This window comes from Rutidosis leptorrhynchoides, chromosome 8, assembly GCF_046630445.1.
Source record: "Rutidosis leptorrhynchoides isolate AG116_Rl617_1_P2 chromosome 8, CSIRO_AGI_Rlap_v1, whole genome shotgun sequence".
Classification (NCBI taxonomy): domain Eukaryota; kingdom Viridiplantae; phylum Streptophyta; class Magnoliopsida; order Asterales; family Asteraceae; genus Rutidosis; species Rutidosis leptorrhynchoides.
The window spans coordinates 168,524,827-168,543,267 of NC_092340.1; positions in this window are offsets into that span (position 1 = coordinate 168,524,827).

Here is an 18,441-nt window from a genome sequence, read left to right on the forward strand (position 1 = left end):
GTTAGGAATCCACGCTAACTGTTCCTAGCTAACTGTTCCCGGCTAACATTTAATTTATCGCAATTTACATTCTCGCAATTTTATTTATTGTTATTTAATTTCTGCACTTTACATACCGTCGGGACACGTATACAAGGTTTCGATTTATCATATTGACCCATCTATATATATATTTCGGAACAACCATAGACACTCTATATGTGAAGGTGGGAGTTGGCTATACAGGGTCGGAGTTGATTCCAAAATATATATATACTTTGAGTTGTGATCGACACCGAGACCGGTACACGGGTCATGATACGTATTAATTTGAATATTATATATATAACTGTATATGAAACATTGAACTATTGAACTGCTAACTTTGGACAATTAAAATGAATTAAAATGTTGATTATAATATAGGAAACTAAATAATTCTTCAAGTTTGCCACTTGATTTTATCCTAAACCTCACCTGTATCTCGACAATTACAATTCGCGTTCAAATCTTCCATGATTCTTGAAAACACCTCGATCGAGAAATTGAACCAGCCGCACCTCGTCTATGGAAGAAAGATTCATGCATACAGTTATGCACCTGAAAAACTTTCGAAACCGAAGTTATAGTTAAAACCTATCCGCGTCGAATTCCTTATCATTCATTAGCAAAAACAACCGTACGATTCCTTTTTCAAGAAGCTAATTTTGCCACAGCTCCACTGTAACTTCTCAGTAAAACTAGTCTTATTATCAACTCGATATAAATACGTTGTCCTTTTGCCGTCGTTACCAGAGAACCTTTTATATTTCACAACATCATCAGCAGATATACCAGCAACTCGTTATCTCTTTGGCAAAATCCGCAATTAGTATTTTGAAAATCTCGTAAAAATTCTCCCAGTTATACCGAAAACGTCTATCCCTAAGAATTTCATACTTCGAATGAGAAATTTTTGAAAAACACCCTGAACTGCGAAGTAGTTCTTGGAATACTGATGAAGCAGCAAAAACCATAAACGACTTTAACTGTCAAAAGTTTGATAATAAAGTATAGTGTGTTGGTAAAGCTCAGAAAAATAGAAAGGATTGATGGATTGAGCAACGTATGAAAGAGGCTGTGGATAAATCACAAGAACTGAACCTGTCTTCAAAGAATTCAAATGATTTAGTGCCTGCTAAAACCGTTAGTAAGAACCCTACTCCTTATTCTAAATCTTTCCAGATAATATTCCTCATCATCATCTTATCATAAATATTATAAGATATCTTCATATCCTCCGTTATGAGTATTCTCCATATTTCTGGAAATATTCACACAACTATTCTTATTTGAGAACATTCATCTCTCTACAAAATCTACGTTACAATATGAAAGAAACCGTGTTAGATTCTAAATTCTAAAACCTTCAAGGTTTAAAAAAAAAAATAAAAAATTGTTCTGAAGCAGTGTTGGGAACTGATGCATGAATTAGTATAATATAATGAAACTTGATCAACTTCATTATATCACAGTAAGTCATGTTAAGTTTCTAATGAAGCATGATGATTCACAGTACCATTATCATGTGCCATGTTACACGGCTCTTACCTTCTATCCAATCTCCAAATATATTAGAACATATCACCCTAATAGTTCTAATTTTCCGAAATATTATGGTAATTTGACAAATTAAAATCGTACCATTACCCTTCCTTTCTGAGAACATTAGTCATGTTCATTCCAAATTTTATACTTACGAATTTCGAACCATTGCTCGCTTGTCTTGAGGACGGGAAGAGGAAATGAAAGAATGAAGCCTCAAAATAGAAACTAGATTATAAATCGCAGCAAAAAGGAGAGAGTAGAAGATGTGGGATATGGAAGTAAGAAAACGAAGGAGGTAGTTTTATAAGTGAAATATCCGACAAAGAAATCACAACAGATTTACCGCATTAAATCAAAGGAGATCCTGTTTCCTAAATCGCCGAAGAATCAAATCTTATTACGAAAGATTTTCTTTAAATCTCGTGAATTCCGGAAACCAATCATAACCACGTCATCGGTTAAAACAATTCCATATTCACTCATTTCATTCTTTTGTGATAGCTGCACCCGTACGCTTCACATGATCGAATCGTTTTATCTACATTACTCAATAATGATAAAACTCCATTATCAACTCATATTCGTCATACAAACAATTTTATTGTTAGCCATGACGACCTAACTCAAATTTCGGGGACGAAATTTCTTTAACGGGTGGGTACTGTAACGACCCGGAAATTTCCGACCAAATTTAAACCTTAATCTTTACATATTTCCGACACGATAAGCAAAAACCTTAATGTTGAGTCTAGAAAGTCTGAAATCTATATTCGGATGATTAGTTACACTTTGACCATGCCTAACGATTCACGAACAATTGTTGTAAATAAATATATATAGATATAAATCTAGAAATATAAAAGAATATAATTTAATGAATCTATGTATATAATTTCTATATGTAATTAATATTATGTGATTATTAAATAACCTATATATCTTATTATATAATATATTACGTATTTAAAAAAAATACTAATATGTTAAATTAAATGATAAAATAAAATATAGTAACTAAGGTAATATTATAATCACGTTCGATATTAATATCAACATTAGTATTTTAATATCCTTATATTAAATATATAACCTATAGATATAAATATTGATATATATAAATATCATTATTATTATCATTACTAATATTAATATTGTGACTTAATATTATTATTAACTATTATTACTCTTATTATTGTTGGTATTTTTTTTTCAGTATTAGGAATATAGTTATTATTAAATATCTATATTTCTGTTTTAACTAAGTAAAAGAATAATAAGGGTATCGAGTCTGTTTCTATCAACATCAGACCAGCTGTTAATTGTCCTTCATGATTGATGAATTTAAGAAATCGATTCATTCCAAATACATACAAACAATTTCTGTTAACAATCAGCTTTCACTTTATTTTTATTATTTTTTTCTTTATATATCTCTGTTCCTGATGAGTATTTGGAGTCGACTCAATCTGGTTACCAAACTTCAATCCTCATTAACACTGCGAAATTCAATTGTTCTCTCAATCTCTCTTTAAAATATCTACCCTTTCTCTCTATATATGTCTACAATATACATCTGCATATATAGAGAACATACAGATACATAGATTATGACATAACACAAACACAAACACTAATCTCTTTTTCTACTCTCCTGACCTTTGAATTGTTGGAGACCCATAACCACAATTTCAAGCAAACCTTCTTCTATCCATTTTGTTGATCAATAAACTTCACCCGTCTAACAAACCCATGCTACCTCTTTGTTCGATCACTCATCGCGGTTGCTACTACTGCTAATAGGTTGTTGTGTGTCGAGAACCAACCCAAACAATACCACTCTTATTGTTGACAAGATCAACACTAAACCGCCACACACTCTTTCGTCTCACTCTTATATTCTTTTCGGTTACCACTCTATACCACCACTATCACCACCGCCAGGAACCACCCTCCGCTATCTTGAAATCCCACCATCGAACCACCATCCTTTAACCTCATCTCCACGACCACCATTACCCGTTCCGGTTTCTATATTTTTTTTTATCAACAACCAAAAGCCATCCTCAAACCCCATAACAACTGATGTCTTTCTTCCTTTGTTTTTGTTGTGAGAAAGATAGAAAGGGTACGTTTCAAAGCTTGCCAACGTTGCTATGCTATATAAATGGCGTTTTTAAAAAAAAAGTGGGACTAAGTAACCTTATTGGCCGACCCACTTGAAAGTTAACCCACATCCAATTGTGATACACGAAAACATATACCTTTTGCTGTTTTCTTTTTGTTCGTGACCCTATACCCACTCACAAAGATGATTAAAGATGATGAATGGATAAATGATGATAAAGTGGCTGTAGGGTAGATAAAAGAAAAGAAGAAAACGATGTGGGCAATGTTCTTTACCATGTTTCTGTTTATTTTTTTTTTTTTAGACCGAAACCCTACCTGGGTTCCACCTTCGTTTATTGCTTTTCCTGTTTCTGCTATCGACAACGAATCCACAATATATTTGTTAACGGGTGAATTATTGAGTGAATGATGATGTAGATAATTGTGATGATAAGGATCGTGTGATGATGATGAAGAAACCGAAACCCTTTATCAATTCAACTGGATCAATTAACCTATTGATTCTTCTTGGGACGTTTCATATTTTTTTTTAATTCTTAGTTGGGCTTACGAATCATTGTTGGGCCGAGACCCATAAGGTTTTCTATGTTGGGCCGAATTAAGCATGGGCTTGTTTGATAAGTGGATATTAAGAAGGCAGTAACACGGGTTAAAATAATTAAGCTGTGTATTAAACAAGAAAAACGTGCTGGATGGAGTGGTTTAGGTGTTTGTTCAGTTAACCAGAGGTCCAAGGTTCGAACCTTGCTAAGGATGTTCTATTTTTTTGAAGCCTATATCATGTGAGGTAGTATATCTTTATCTATTATCATTATTATTATTATTATTATATTATATTATCATTAATATTAACAGAAATTAATTAGATTAATATTATTATTATCATTAACAAATTATCACTAAAAATTATCATTTTTATTAAAATTATTATTTTTATTATTAAGAGAATCATTATTGATAAAATTTTCATTAATAACAAAAACCATTATTATTAGAAAATATCATTTTTATTAAATTTATTTTGAACTTACTTAAGTTGAAAAGAATAAATATTAACTATTTATTTACAAGCTAGAAAATGAAAATATAAAGTATAATACTAAAAATTAATATATAAACCCACTTGATTATATTATAGATTTTAATATATATACTTGATTTAGGTTCGTGAATAGAAGGCCAACCTTGCATATGTTAAATGATGTTATATGTATTTTTACCACAAAATACATTAGGTGAGTATATAGATCCCTTTTAAACTTTAAATATTTTTGGGCTGAGAATACATGCGCTATTTTTATAAATGATTTACGTTATGGACACAAGTGACTAAAATTACGTTCTACATGGGTTTGAATCAAAAATCCCCTAGCTTGGTAACTTTAACTATTGGTTTATGAACTGGTAGGCGCGAATCCTAAAGATAGATCTATCGGGTTTTACACCCCCACCCAGATGTTGTTCTAGTAAACTAGAAGAACGGGTGTTTAGTACTTCGAGGTTAACGGAACGCACTTGATTCGGTGCACATATTATTATAACTCAGGGGTACACACTCTTGTTAAGGCTAGTTACCGGGTGCCCATTACTTAGAATGCTTTTCATACACTTGCGAGTGTATTATGTTTATAAACTTTAAATCTTGTGGTCCATAGTTATAACGCTGTTAGAATCAAACCTATATATCTCACCAACTTTATGTTGACTTTTTAAAGTATGTTATTCTCAGGTACGAATTAAGTCTTCCGCTGTGCAATAGCTTATATTAAGGACCTTACTTGGAGTCGATCATCGCAATGGGACCAACTGTTGAAGACTTCGTCCGGAAGGATAAGGTCGAGGTCCTCACAGACAATAAATCTGCTTACGTTTTATTTGATTCGGGTGCGGATAGAAGCTATATGAGTAGAGATTTTTGCGCTAAATTAAGTTGTCCATTGACACCTTTGGATAGTAAATTTTTACTCGAATTAGCAAATGGTAAATTAATTTCAGCAGATAATATATGTCGGAATCGAGAAATTAAACTGGTTAGCGAAACATTTAAGATTGATTTGATACCAGTAGAGTTAGGGAGTTTTGATGTGATAATCGGTATGGACTGGTTGAAAGAAGTGAAAGCAGAGATCGTTTGTTACAAAAATGCAATTCGCATTATACGAGAAAAAGGAAGACCCTTAATGGTGTACGGAGAAAAGGGCAACACGAAGCTACATCTTATTAGTAATTGGAAGGCACAAAAACTAATAAGAAAAGGTTGCTATGCTGTTCTAGCACACGTCGAGAAAGTACAAACTGAAGAAAAGAGCATCAATGATGTTCCCGTCACAAAAGAATTTCCCGATGTATTTTCGAAAGAATTACCGGGATTACCCCCACATCGATCCGTTGAATTTCAAATAGATCTTGTACCAGGAGCTGCACCAATAGCTCGTGCTCCTTACAGACTCACACCCAGCGAGATGAAAGAAATGCAAAGCCAATTACAAGAACTTTTAGAGCGTGGTTTCATTCGACCAAGCACATCACCGTGGGGAGCTCCTGTTTTGTTTGTCAAGAAGAAAGATGGTACATTCAGGTTGTGTATCGACTACCGAGAGTTGAACAAACTTACCATCAAGAACCGCTACCCACTACCGAGAATCGACGACTTATTTGATCAACTACAAGGCTCGTCTGTTTATTCAAAGATTGACTTACGTTCCAGGTATCATCAAATGCGGGTGAAAGAAGATGATATTCCAAAGACTGCTTTCAGAACACGTTACGGTCATTACGAGTTTATGGTCATGCCATTTGGTTTAACTAATGCACCAGCTGTGTTCATGGACCTTATGAACCGAGTGTGTGGACCATACCTTGACAAGTTTGTCATTGTTTTCATTGATGACATACTTATTTACTCAAAGAATGACCAAGAACACGGTGAACATTTGAGAAAGGTGTTAGAAGTATTGAGGAAGGAAGAATTGTACGCTAAATTTTCAAAGTGTGCATTTTGGTTGGAAGAAGTTCAATTCCTCGGTCACATAGTGAACAAAAAAGGTATTAAGGTGGATCCGGCAAAGATAGAAACTGTTGAAAAGTGGGAAACCCCGAAAACTCCGAAACACATATGCCAGTTTTTAGGACTAGCTGGTTACTACAGAAGGTTCATCCAAGACTTTTCCAGAATAGCAAAACCCTTGACTGCATTAACGCATAAAGGGAAGAAATTTGAATGGAAGGATGAACAAGAGAAAGCGTTTCAGTTATTAAAGAAAAAGCTAACTACGGCACCTATATTGTCATTGCCTGAAGGGAATGATGATTTTGTGATTTATTGTGATGCATCAAAGTGCGGTCTCGGTTGTGTATTAATGCAACGAACGAAGGTGATTGCTTATGCGTCTAGACAATTGAAGATTCACGAGCAAAATTATACGACGCATGATTTGGAATTAGGCGCGGTTGTTTTTGCATTAAAGACTTGGAGGCACTACTTATATGGGGTCAAAAGTATTATATATACCGACCACAAAAGTCTTCAACACATATTTAATCAGAAACAACTGAATATGAGGCAGCGTAGGTGGATTAAATTGTTGAATGATTATGACTTTGAGATTCGTTACCACCCGGGGAAGGCAAATGTGGTAGCCGATGCCTTGAGCAGGAAGGACAGAGAACCCATTCGAGTAAAATCTATGAATATAATGATTCATAATAACCTTACTACTCAAATAAAGGAGGCGCAACAAGGAGTTTTAAAAGAAGGAAATTTAAAGGATGAAATACCCAAAGGATCGGAGCAACATCTTAATATTTGGGAAGACGGAACCCGGTATAGGGCTGAAAGGATTTGGGTACCAAAATTTGGAGATATGAGAGAAATGGTACTTAGAGAAGCTCATAAAACCAGATACTCAATACATCCTGGAACGGGGAAAATGTACAAGGATCTCAAGAAACATTTTTGGTGGCCGAGTATGAAAGCCGATGTTGCTAAATACGTAGGAGAATGGTTGACGTGTTCTAAGGTCAAAGCTGAGCATCAGAAACCATCAGGTCTACTTCAACAACCCGAAATCCCAGAATGGAAATGGTAAAACATTACCATGGATTTCATCACTAAATTGCCAAGGACTGCAAGTGGTTTTGATACTATTTGGGTAATAGTTGATCGTCTCACCAAATCAGCACACTTTCTGCCAATAAGAGAAGATGACAAGATGGAGAAGTTAGCACGACTGTATTTGAAGGAAGTCGTCTCCAGACATGGAATACCAATCTCTATTATCTCTGATAGGGATGGCAGATTTATTTCAAGATTCTGGCAGACATTACAGCAAGCATTAGGAACTCGTCTAGACATGAGTACTGCCTATCATCCACAAACTGATGGGTAGAGCATAAGGACGATACAAACGCTTGAAGACATGCTACGAGCATGTATTATTGATTTCGGAAACAGTTGGGATCGACATCTACCGTTAGCAGAATTTTCCTACAACAACAGCTACCATTCAAGCATTGAGATGGCGCCGTTTGAAGCACTTTATGGTAGAAAGTGCAGGTCTCCGATTTGTTGGAGTGAAGTGGGGGATAGACAGATTACGGGTCCGGAGATTATACAAGAAACTACCGAGAAGATCATCCAAATTCAACAACGGTTGAAAACCGCCCAAAGTCGACAAAAGAGCTATGCTGACATTAAAAGAAAAGATATAGAATTTGAAATTGGAGAGATGGTCATGCTTAAAGTTGCACCTTGGAAAGGCGTTGTTCGATTTGGTAAATGAGGGAAATTAAATCCAAGGTATATTGGACCATTCAAGATTATTGATCGTGTCGGACCAGTAGCTTACCGACTTGAGTTACCTCAACAACTCACGGCTGTACATAACACTTTCCACGTCTCGAATTTGAAGAAATGTTTTGCTAAAGAAGATCTCACTATTCCGTTAGATGAAATCCAAATCAACGAAAAACTCCAATTCATCGAAGAACCCGTCGAAATAATGGATCGTGAAGTTAAAAGACTTAAGCAAAACAAGATACCAATTGTTAAGGTTCGATGGAATGCTCGTAGAGGACCCGAGTTCACCTGGGAGCATGAAGATTAGATGAAGAAGAAATACCCGCATCTATTTCCAGAAGATTCGTCAACACCTTCAACAGCTTAAAATTTCGGGACGAAATTTATTTAACGGGTAGGTACTGTAGTGACCTGAACTTTTCCATGTTTATATATATTAATTGAGATTGATATTTACATGATTAAATGTTTCCAACATGTTAAGCAATCAAACTTGTTAAGACTTGATTAATTGAAATATGTTTCATATAGACAATTGACCACCCAAGTTGACCGGCGATTCACGAACGTTAAAACTTGTAAAAACGACATGACGATATATATATGGATATACATATGGTTAACATGAGATTATGATAAGTAAGTATCTCCATAAGTATATTAACAATGAGTTATATACATATAAACAAGACTACTAACTTAAGGATTTCGAAACGAGACATATATGTAACGATTATCGTTGTAACGACATTTAAATGTATATATATCATATTAAGATATATTAATATATCATAATATCATGATAATATAATAATTTAACATCTCATTAGATATAATAAACAATGGGTTAACAACATTAATTGAGATCATTAACTTAAAGGTTTCAAAACAACACTTACATGTAACGACTAACGATGATTTAACGACTCAGTTAAAATGTATATACATGTAGTGTATTTAGATGTAATAAAATACTTTTGGAAGACTTCAAGATATATATCAAAACACTCATACTTAACGAAAATGGTTACAGTTACTTTCCCATTCTTTTCTTTCATCAAGAATTCTAGTCGTATTCTTACCCGTATTATACACAGCTTCAAAACGTACTTACTATGGGTATATACCAATATGAACTAGCATGGGATTCCACTCTTGATTATGTCATGTATGACTAATCAATTTTAACCTCTACCATGAGCTAGTCAACTAACTAGAACTCCTTTTAACCCCACTCACCACTCACCAATTACCACTCATCATTCACTCCATTTCACTTCCAATTCTCTTTCTAATTCTCTCTCAACACACACACACTATTATGAACGTATTTTTCTAGTAGTTAATCATCATCTTCATCAAAAATCACTTCAAGAATCAAGCTATAATCATCATAGGAAGAACACATCATGAACACTTCAAAAATCCCTTCAAGTTTACTAATTTACTTCCAAGCTTTCTAATCCATTCCAAGTAATCATCTAAGATCAAGAAACCTTTGTTATATACAGTAGGTTATCTTTCTTATTCAAGGTAATATTCATATTCAAACTTTGATTCAATTTCTATAACTATAAACTATCTTAATTCGAGTAAAAATCTTACTTGAACTTGTTTTTATGTCATGATCCTACTTCAAGAACTTTCAAGCCATCCAAGATCCTTTGAAGCTAGATCATTTCTTGTCACTTCCAGTAGGTTTACCTACTAAACTTGAGGTAGTAATGATGTTCATAACATCATTCGATTCATATATATAAAACTATCTTATTCGAAGGTTTAAACTCGTAATCACTAGAACATAGTTTAGTTAATTCTAAACTTGTTCGCAAACAAAAGTTAATCCTTATAACTTGACTTTTAAAATTAACTAAACGCATGTTCTATATCTATATGATATGCTAACTTAATGATTTAAAACCTGGAAACACGAAAAAACACCGTAAAACCGGATTTACGCCGTCGTAGTAACACCGCGGGTTGTTTTGGGTTAGTTAATTAAAAACTATGATAAACTTTGATTTAAAAGTTGTTATTCTGAGAAAATGATTTTTATTATGAACATGAAACTATATCCAAAAATTATGGTTAAACTCAAAGTGGAAGTATGTTTTCTAAAATGGTCATCTAGACGTCGTTCTTTCGACTGAAATGACTACCTTTACAAAAATGACTTGTAACTTATTTTTCCGACTATAAACCTATACTTTTTCTATTTAGATTCATAAAATAGAGTTCAATATGAAACCATAGCAATTTGATTCACTCAAAACGGATTTAAAATGAAGAAGTTATGGGTAAAACAAGATTGGATAATTTTTCTCATTTTAGCTACGTGAAAATTGGTAACAAATCTATTCCAACCATAACTTAATCAACTTGTATTGTATATTATGTAATCTTGAGATACCATAGACACGTATACAATGTTTCGACCTATCATGTCGACACATCTATATATATTTCGGAACAACCATAGACACTCTATATGTGAATGTTGGAGTTAGCTATACAGGGTTGAGGTTGATTCCAAAATATATATAGTTTGAGTTGTGATCAATACTGAGATACGTATACACTGGGTCGTGGATTGATTCAAGATAATATTTATCGATTTATTTCTGTACATCTAACTGTGGACAACTAGTTGTAGGTTACTAACGAGGACAGCTGACTTAATAAACTTAAAACATCAAAATATATTAAAAGTGTTGTAAATATATTTTGAACATACTTTAATATATATGTCTATATTGTTTTAGGTTCGTGAATCAACAGTGGCCAAGTCTTACTTCTCGACGAAGTAAAAATCTGTGAAAGTGAGTTATAGTCCCACTTTTAAAATCTAATATTTTTGGGATGAGAATACATGCAGGTTTTATAAATGATTTACAAAATAGACACAAGTACGTGAAACTACATTCTATGGTTGAATTATCGAAATCGAATATGCCCCTTTTTATTAAGTCTGGTAATCTAAGAATTAGGGAACAGACACCCTAATTGACGCGAATCCTAAAGATAGATCTATTGGGCCTAACAAACCCCATCCAAAGTACCGGATGCTTTAGTACTTCGAAATTTATATCATATCCAAAGGGTGTCCCGGAATGATGGGGATATTCTTATATATGCATCTTGTTAATGTCGGTTACCAGGTATTTACCATATGAATGATTTTTATCTCTATGTATGGGATGTGTATTGAAATATGAAATCTTGTGGTCTATTGTTACGATTTGATATATATAGGTTAAACCTATAACTCACCAACATTTTTGTTGACGTTTAAAGCATGTTTATTCTCAGGTGAATATTAAGAGCTTCCGCTGTTGCATACTAAAATAAGGACAAGATTTGGAGTCCATGTTTGTATGATATTGTGTAAAAACTGCATTCAAGAAACTGATTTCGATGTAACATATTTGTATTGTAAACCATTATGTAATGGTCGTGTGTAAACAGGATATTTTAGATTATCATTATTTGATAATCTACGTAAAGCTTTTTAAACCTTTATTTATGAAATAAAGGTTATGGTGTGTTTTAAAAATGAATGCAGTCTTTGAAAAATGTCTCATATAGAGGTCAAAACCTCGCAACGAAATCAATTAATATGGAACATTTTTAATCAATAAGAACGGGACATTTCAATTAAGCATCCAAAAACCCAAGTAATTGTTATTATAAAATAACAATTAGTATTACATAGTCATAATATTCCGATTATGACCAAAGTTAAATGGGTACCAAGTACATAGCTCGTTTCAAACGTCAAGTGACACCAACGGTCGTAAAAGTTTTCGGGGATCAAATTAAGTGATTATACACTTAATAGTACGTTGTAAGATATTAATGAAAGTAATTAATCATTAAATAAGATCCCAGAGCATACACTAGCTCAGTACGCACATATACGCAGTTTCGTGAAAGCACAAAGCACAAAAGCAAGTCGAAAAAGCCGGGTCGTTACAGTATGTCCGCTTTGATGGCATATTTGATATCGAATCTTTTGCTAAAGTTTTAAACACCATACAAGTTGATGGGAGGTGGATTCGGGCTTACAGAGCCTTGGAGAGGAATGTAGCTAAATGGGTATCGAGTAAGGATCGAGGGTTCAATCTGAATGTCGATGGTAATGAAGATTTTCCACCTGCTCCTTAGAGCCGTGGTTCGTCAAACCCTTTAAAATGGGAAGGTAAAAGCTTTGCAGCATCTCTTGCAGGGCCTAACCTAAATTCCGTAGAGTCTCAGCATCCTTTATCTAATCATATCGAGATAAAAGTCAGGGGTAAATGGATCGAATTTGATCTTCCAGTTTCGGTAAGCAATCATAATCTAGTTTTTAGCTTTAACAAAGATCGAATCTCTTGGTCTCTGGTCGAAGTGAATAATTCAAGATTCGAAGATGTTGACGGGGGTGTTCAATCGGAACCAGCCAAAGTTTCTAATGTTGGAGATAATGAATCGTCACGTACGGGTTTTGAATCATCGTGTGAGAATAATGTATCGGCAAATGTGGGTGTGATTGGTGATGAAGATATCAGGAAAACTCCTGTTGATAAGCCTAGTATCGAGACACCAACAGTGAGTATCAATGAAGTCGATGATGATGAGGTTGAAGAAGGTGAGATTACGTCGGTTGAATGTTATGAAATGTTGGCTCCGTCTCCGTCCGATGATCCTTCAGCAACGGAATCCAAGTTTGACGGCGATCCGTTGCCGGATGATATTCAATGTCCGATGTACTCTGATACGGCTTCCAATGTGGGATGTGCAGGTCTCGAGAAAAGTAATAGCACGTGTGTGAAATTCCCAATGAGTTATTTTCAATTTCAAAATCAATCTAGGCTGGAGCTTTCAATTGGGCCAGACCAACCTTGTGATTCTGATATGGTCAATCATGCCCCAAATGGGGTGGGCCTAGGTTCAGACGAACGTGATGTGGGTGACCCTAGCCCAATCGGAATAGATTGTACTGATTTGCATGACGTGTCCCCTTGTTCATCATATACCGCGGTAGCTCGTTTTCGTGTTAAAGGGAAAAAAGCTCATCCTTTGATTAAAAGTCATTTCATTAAATATGTGTGGGGTAGGAGAAATATGAAGCGCAACTGACGTCGGGATAATTTTCGATGGCATGAAAGATATTTTATCGAGAACGTCATGAATGACTCAGAAGAGGATATCGATTGTTGCTCACGTTGCTCTTCCTGCGCGTCATCATATTCGGAATCATAGTTTATTTAGTTGTCGTGTCGTGCTGCTTTTAATATCCTCGTGCTTGTGTGTTTCCTATAGCTTCATGTTGTTGGTTGGTTGTGCGTTTCAATTGTGCGGTCGCTTGTAGCCTCGTGTCTTGTCTAGCTCCTTGCTAGTTTGTTTCGTTTACTTTTTATATTTTAATAAAACTTACTTGCCTTTAAAAAAAAAAATATTAACATATATATTCTTTGAAACCTTCATTGTATAGATTCAATTTAGAACCATAATAACTCACCATCAACAATTCACAATTGGAACAAATAGAGAGTAGCAGATGGAAACTAAGAAGCTTGAACGTATTTGTTTCGTTACAATTTCAGTTTAATCTGTAGGTAAACACATTCATGAATTTTAGTACTTACATGTTAACTACTTGTTATTAAACATCTAGTATTTCGCATCCATCAACGAAGATAACCGAGACCAATGTTTAAACGCATCGTGTTTGGTTACCGTATTAGATAGTTATTGATTTTAAAATTTGTCATTACCATGGAATCAAAATCTAAATCTCTTTGTTAAATTTATTTCATGGTAACCATTTCAATCAAAATTGAAAGTAATAAACAAAACTTCATGGAGAAGATGAAGTCTTGTTTTTTTTTTTTCTTCCTAAACTTGAAGTTGACTTTATATTTTAACATGATATGATTATATATACAGAATACAACATGTTCATAAATTTAGTTCTTAATAATCTACAATTTTGCAAAGTAAATAATCAAGATATTTCATTTGATTATGTAGTTAAAAAAATCACATTTCAAGAAATTTTGATTACATAGAAATTAAGTATTGTAATCCAAAACCTTAAGTTAATTCACAGTTAGATTAGATATAGAGGTAAATGTAATATTTCTTGGGCCGCTAGGCTCATGAACCCGTTGTAATTTTTTGGTTGTGGCCTCTCTAGAAGCTTGCTAGAAGGTCAGTGTTTTTAATATATTTTGGCCGTTAAAAAAAAAGTTAATTCAGTGTTGCACATTAAGATTAAGATTCCAATTTAGAATTATAGTACGTAGACTATAATTTTTGTTTTTTTGAGTTTGTGTTGTTATTAATATATCCAAAATAACTTAGGACTAAATGTACTTCTTGGTATGACTTAGTCTTTCGAGACTACATATTGACCAACGTTTATCTCTAGGTTGAGATTACCCGGTCACCGGTTATCTGTTTGCTTTTGATTTATCGAACGTTGTTGTGCTTTCGAGGGGAGTCATAACCCAACTTTTTAACTGCTTTATAAACTGTTTTCGGGATGAGAATAAATGTCTTTTTCTGTTTTACAACGTAGACACAAGTACTAAACATACATTATATGCTGAGTTATAACCGAAAATCCCTTAACTTTGGTAACTAGTAACTACAAGTTTATGAACTGGTGGGCGCGAATAGGTGTATATGGATCCATAGGGCTTGACATCCCCGTCCGGCCTAGTCGCGCTAGCACAAAACGGGTGTATACTATTTGAGTTAATACACATTGGTTAAGTGTATTTAAAAACAGGGGTACTTTATATATGCGTTTAAGCTTAGTTACCGGGTGCTCAAAACTTGTAGAATCTTTTTAAACTTATTAACGATGCTTGCAAGCATTAAAACTAAATTGTGGTCTATGCTTGTACTATTAAACTTAAACCTATGATTCACTCAACCGTTGTGTTGACTTTTTAAACATGTTTATTATCAGGTACTTATTGCTTCCACTATAGATCTTTGCTGTTACTTAGAAGTCAAGCCACACACTGGGACCAGAGTTAATGTCCGCGTCAATGGCAATTTTGGCGTGGTGTTAAAGTCAACCTCCATCGGAAGGGGATAATCTGACTAGTAGTACATATCAACCCACATACAAAAATATTTCCACATTTACATCCTCACCTGCCCTGACGGCAACTTATACACTTCCGCCGGCATCACCGACAACATCAGATGCTGCTGTTTCGATTGTTACTTTTCCGCCATCATCCTCACGTTCATCATTTTATCATGAGGCCTTAGAGTAAGCATACTTCAGTTGTATGTTTTCGAATCCAACTCTTAATGGTATTCGACGTGTTTCACTTCAAGCAATGTTCCGTGCTCGCTTAAGGCATCCACTTACTTCTTGTTCTCCACCGTTAAGCCCTCATAGAAATAATGAACATGATGATTCTGATTCTCAGAATAGCCACGAGGGGGAGACAGGAGTAGATGGAGAGTTTATTACGATAAACATTTCCATTAGGGGTGGTGGTGAGAGGTCTGCTTAACCTTCACAAGCTAAAACTGTTACTACTGAACCTGAGATAATACAAACTCATGATGATGTAATTGAGAATGTAGAGTCTGAACAGGTGATTATCTCCATTATTGATCAAAATCAAAATGAAGTTGATAGTGGACCGGTTAACGAGGATTAGAACTTAAGTGACTTCTACCTAGAAGAAACTGATGATGATGGATTTGTCGTACTCAGTGCATTGTCTTCATTATCTGCTATACCTGATGATGTGGAGATTGTTGATGAAGAGAATCCTGAACCTATAATTGAAAGTGATAATGAGGAATATTCTACTGATGAGGACGGTAACGGTCAATATGAAAGCCCTAATACATATGATATCTTTAATCATATTGAAGAAGAAAATGCTACAACTGTAAACCCGATAAATCCTTCTGAACAGACAACACAAACCACAAATGGAAATGAGACCTCAACTTCTGATTCATTATCAAGTTCAACAATTAATTTTCCTGGTTCAAATTCAACAAAAGTTTATTCTTCAAGAATCGGGAAAAGAATTTACAACTGGGAGTAGAACATAATTTCCTTACGTTGAGAAACACATTCATCGAAGAGAATGCTTATAGAATCTTCCGCATCAACGAGATTTCAAGGAGTGAAAGGTTTACATACATTGGTACATAATTGCTTCCAGTAAATGAACGAACATGGTATCATTGGATGTGGAGGAGACATGTTAACAAAAATGAAGATGATTTGTGGTTACAACGAAAACATAGATTGACAGAAGTGTTGAATATTTCTCGAGTGGGAGTAGATATAAACGAAAAGAAAGATGTCTTGAGTAAGTTCCATGTTATAAGAGAAGATGAGAAGGAGTATAAGTTCACTGAAGCAGATTTCCAAATCTCGACATGATCGACATCATTCACATCTACAACAATCTCAGTATTCTTACCGTACGACCTTTTGCAAAATATCAAGCTTTAGAAGCGGTGAAGAGATACATGATGGAGACAATAGAACTGATGAGACGAGAGGACTTTCAAATTGGTCTCGAAGCGAAAAGGAGAAAGATTCGAATAACTTGTCAGGATTAATCTTTAGAAGGACTGAAGGACATGACATTGTTTCAAGTGTTATTTGAACCCGAAGGGTTTGTATTTGTCAATTCCCAGAAGGAAAAGGTGTTCATTAGGACAAGCGAGCTCAACAAATATTCAGATGGAGCACTTAATGCCGCACTGATATATCTCAAGTTTCGTCAAAGCAAGTTTGATGACATTGATGAGTCTTGGAGAATTTATCAAACACATCAAAGATCGTCTCAAGCTCCGGTTTCGTACAAGACAATTTTAGATTCTTCGCGATCAAACGAATATCCAATCGATGAAGGAGATCCAAGGAAAGTGTGAGGTACCTGTAAATCATCAAAGAAGATTTCAGACAATCAAGTTGATTTCTCTGATCCAGCTGGTATAAAATGGAAAGCCAAATTTGGACCTCTGAAGATTACCAAATAGGATTATATTATAATTTTCACAATTAACACTAATGGGGAGATTGTTAGGACCCTAAAGTTAGATAGTGTTATTGTGAAACTAGCTTATTATAAGGTTCTATAGATGAGGGCTATATATAGAACCTAAGTAGTCATAATTAGATAGTCATTGCATTGTAATTGAGTTTAAGAAGCTGTGGAATTACTTGTAACCGAATTTCTCTAATACCAAATTTGTTTACTGTTCGTCCGAATCTCATTATTTCTTCTTGATTCTTCAATAATCAATCATGATCTGACCTATCAAGTTAGACCTTAACAAGGATGATGTCGTCGCGGATAAACTTGTGGCAATTTCTTTTCAACAGGTTTGGACAAGAGATATTTTGGGTATTAGAAATTAGCAAAATCTAAATTCGTTTCTTGAAGTAATTGGGTCATTGCATTTAACAGACACTGATGATCATTGGTCCAGGAATCTTAATGCCGAATGAGGTTTTGTAATCTAAATTTTATTCTTGAAGAAATTGGGTCATTGCAATTAATAATGTCAACCACAAGGACGAATTTGTCTAATCGGACTATAATATCTTCAGCTATTCCTTTTGACATTATAATAGATCTGTCTGCCAGGTCACTAATCAAATTAACTATATCGTTACCTAACCAACAAACTCACAATAAAATTATTTAACATGCATAAGTAACGGTGGTTCTTCAGTCAAACATAATCATGAGCAATCAATCAATTATATAAAATCATAAAGTAGCAATCCATCACCTAAATTCAATCATTGAAGTGGATACGGATAATTTAGCTAGGCATAATTGTAAAACAATCATTCAAACACAAAGAATAACAATAATCAACCATTGTATTAATAAAAGAGTAAAAAAAAAGTTATCAGTGATCAATAGCCGCCAAAATTGCAATCCAAGTGTTAAACCCCAAGT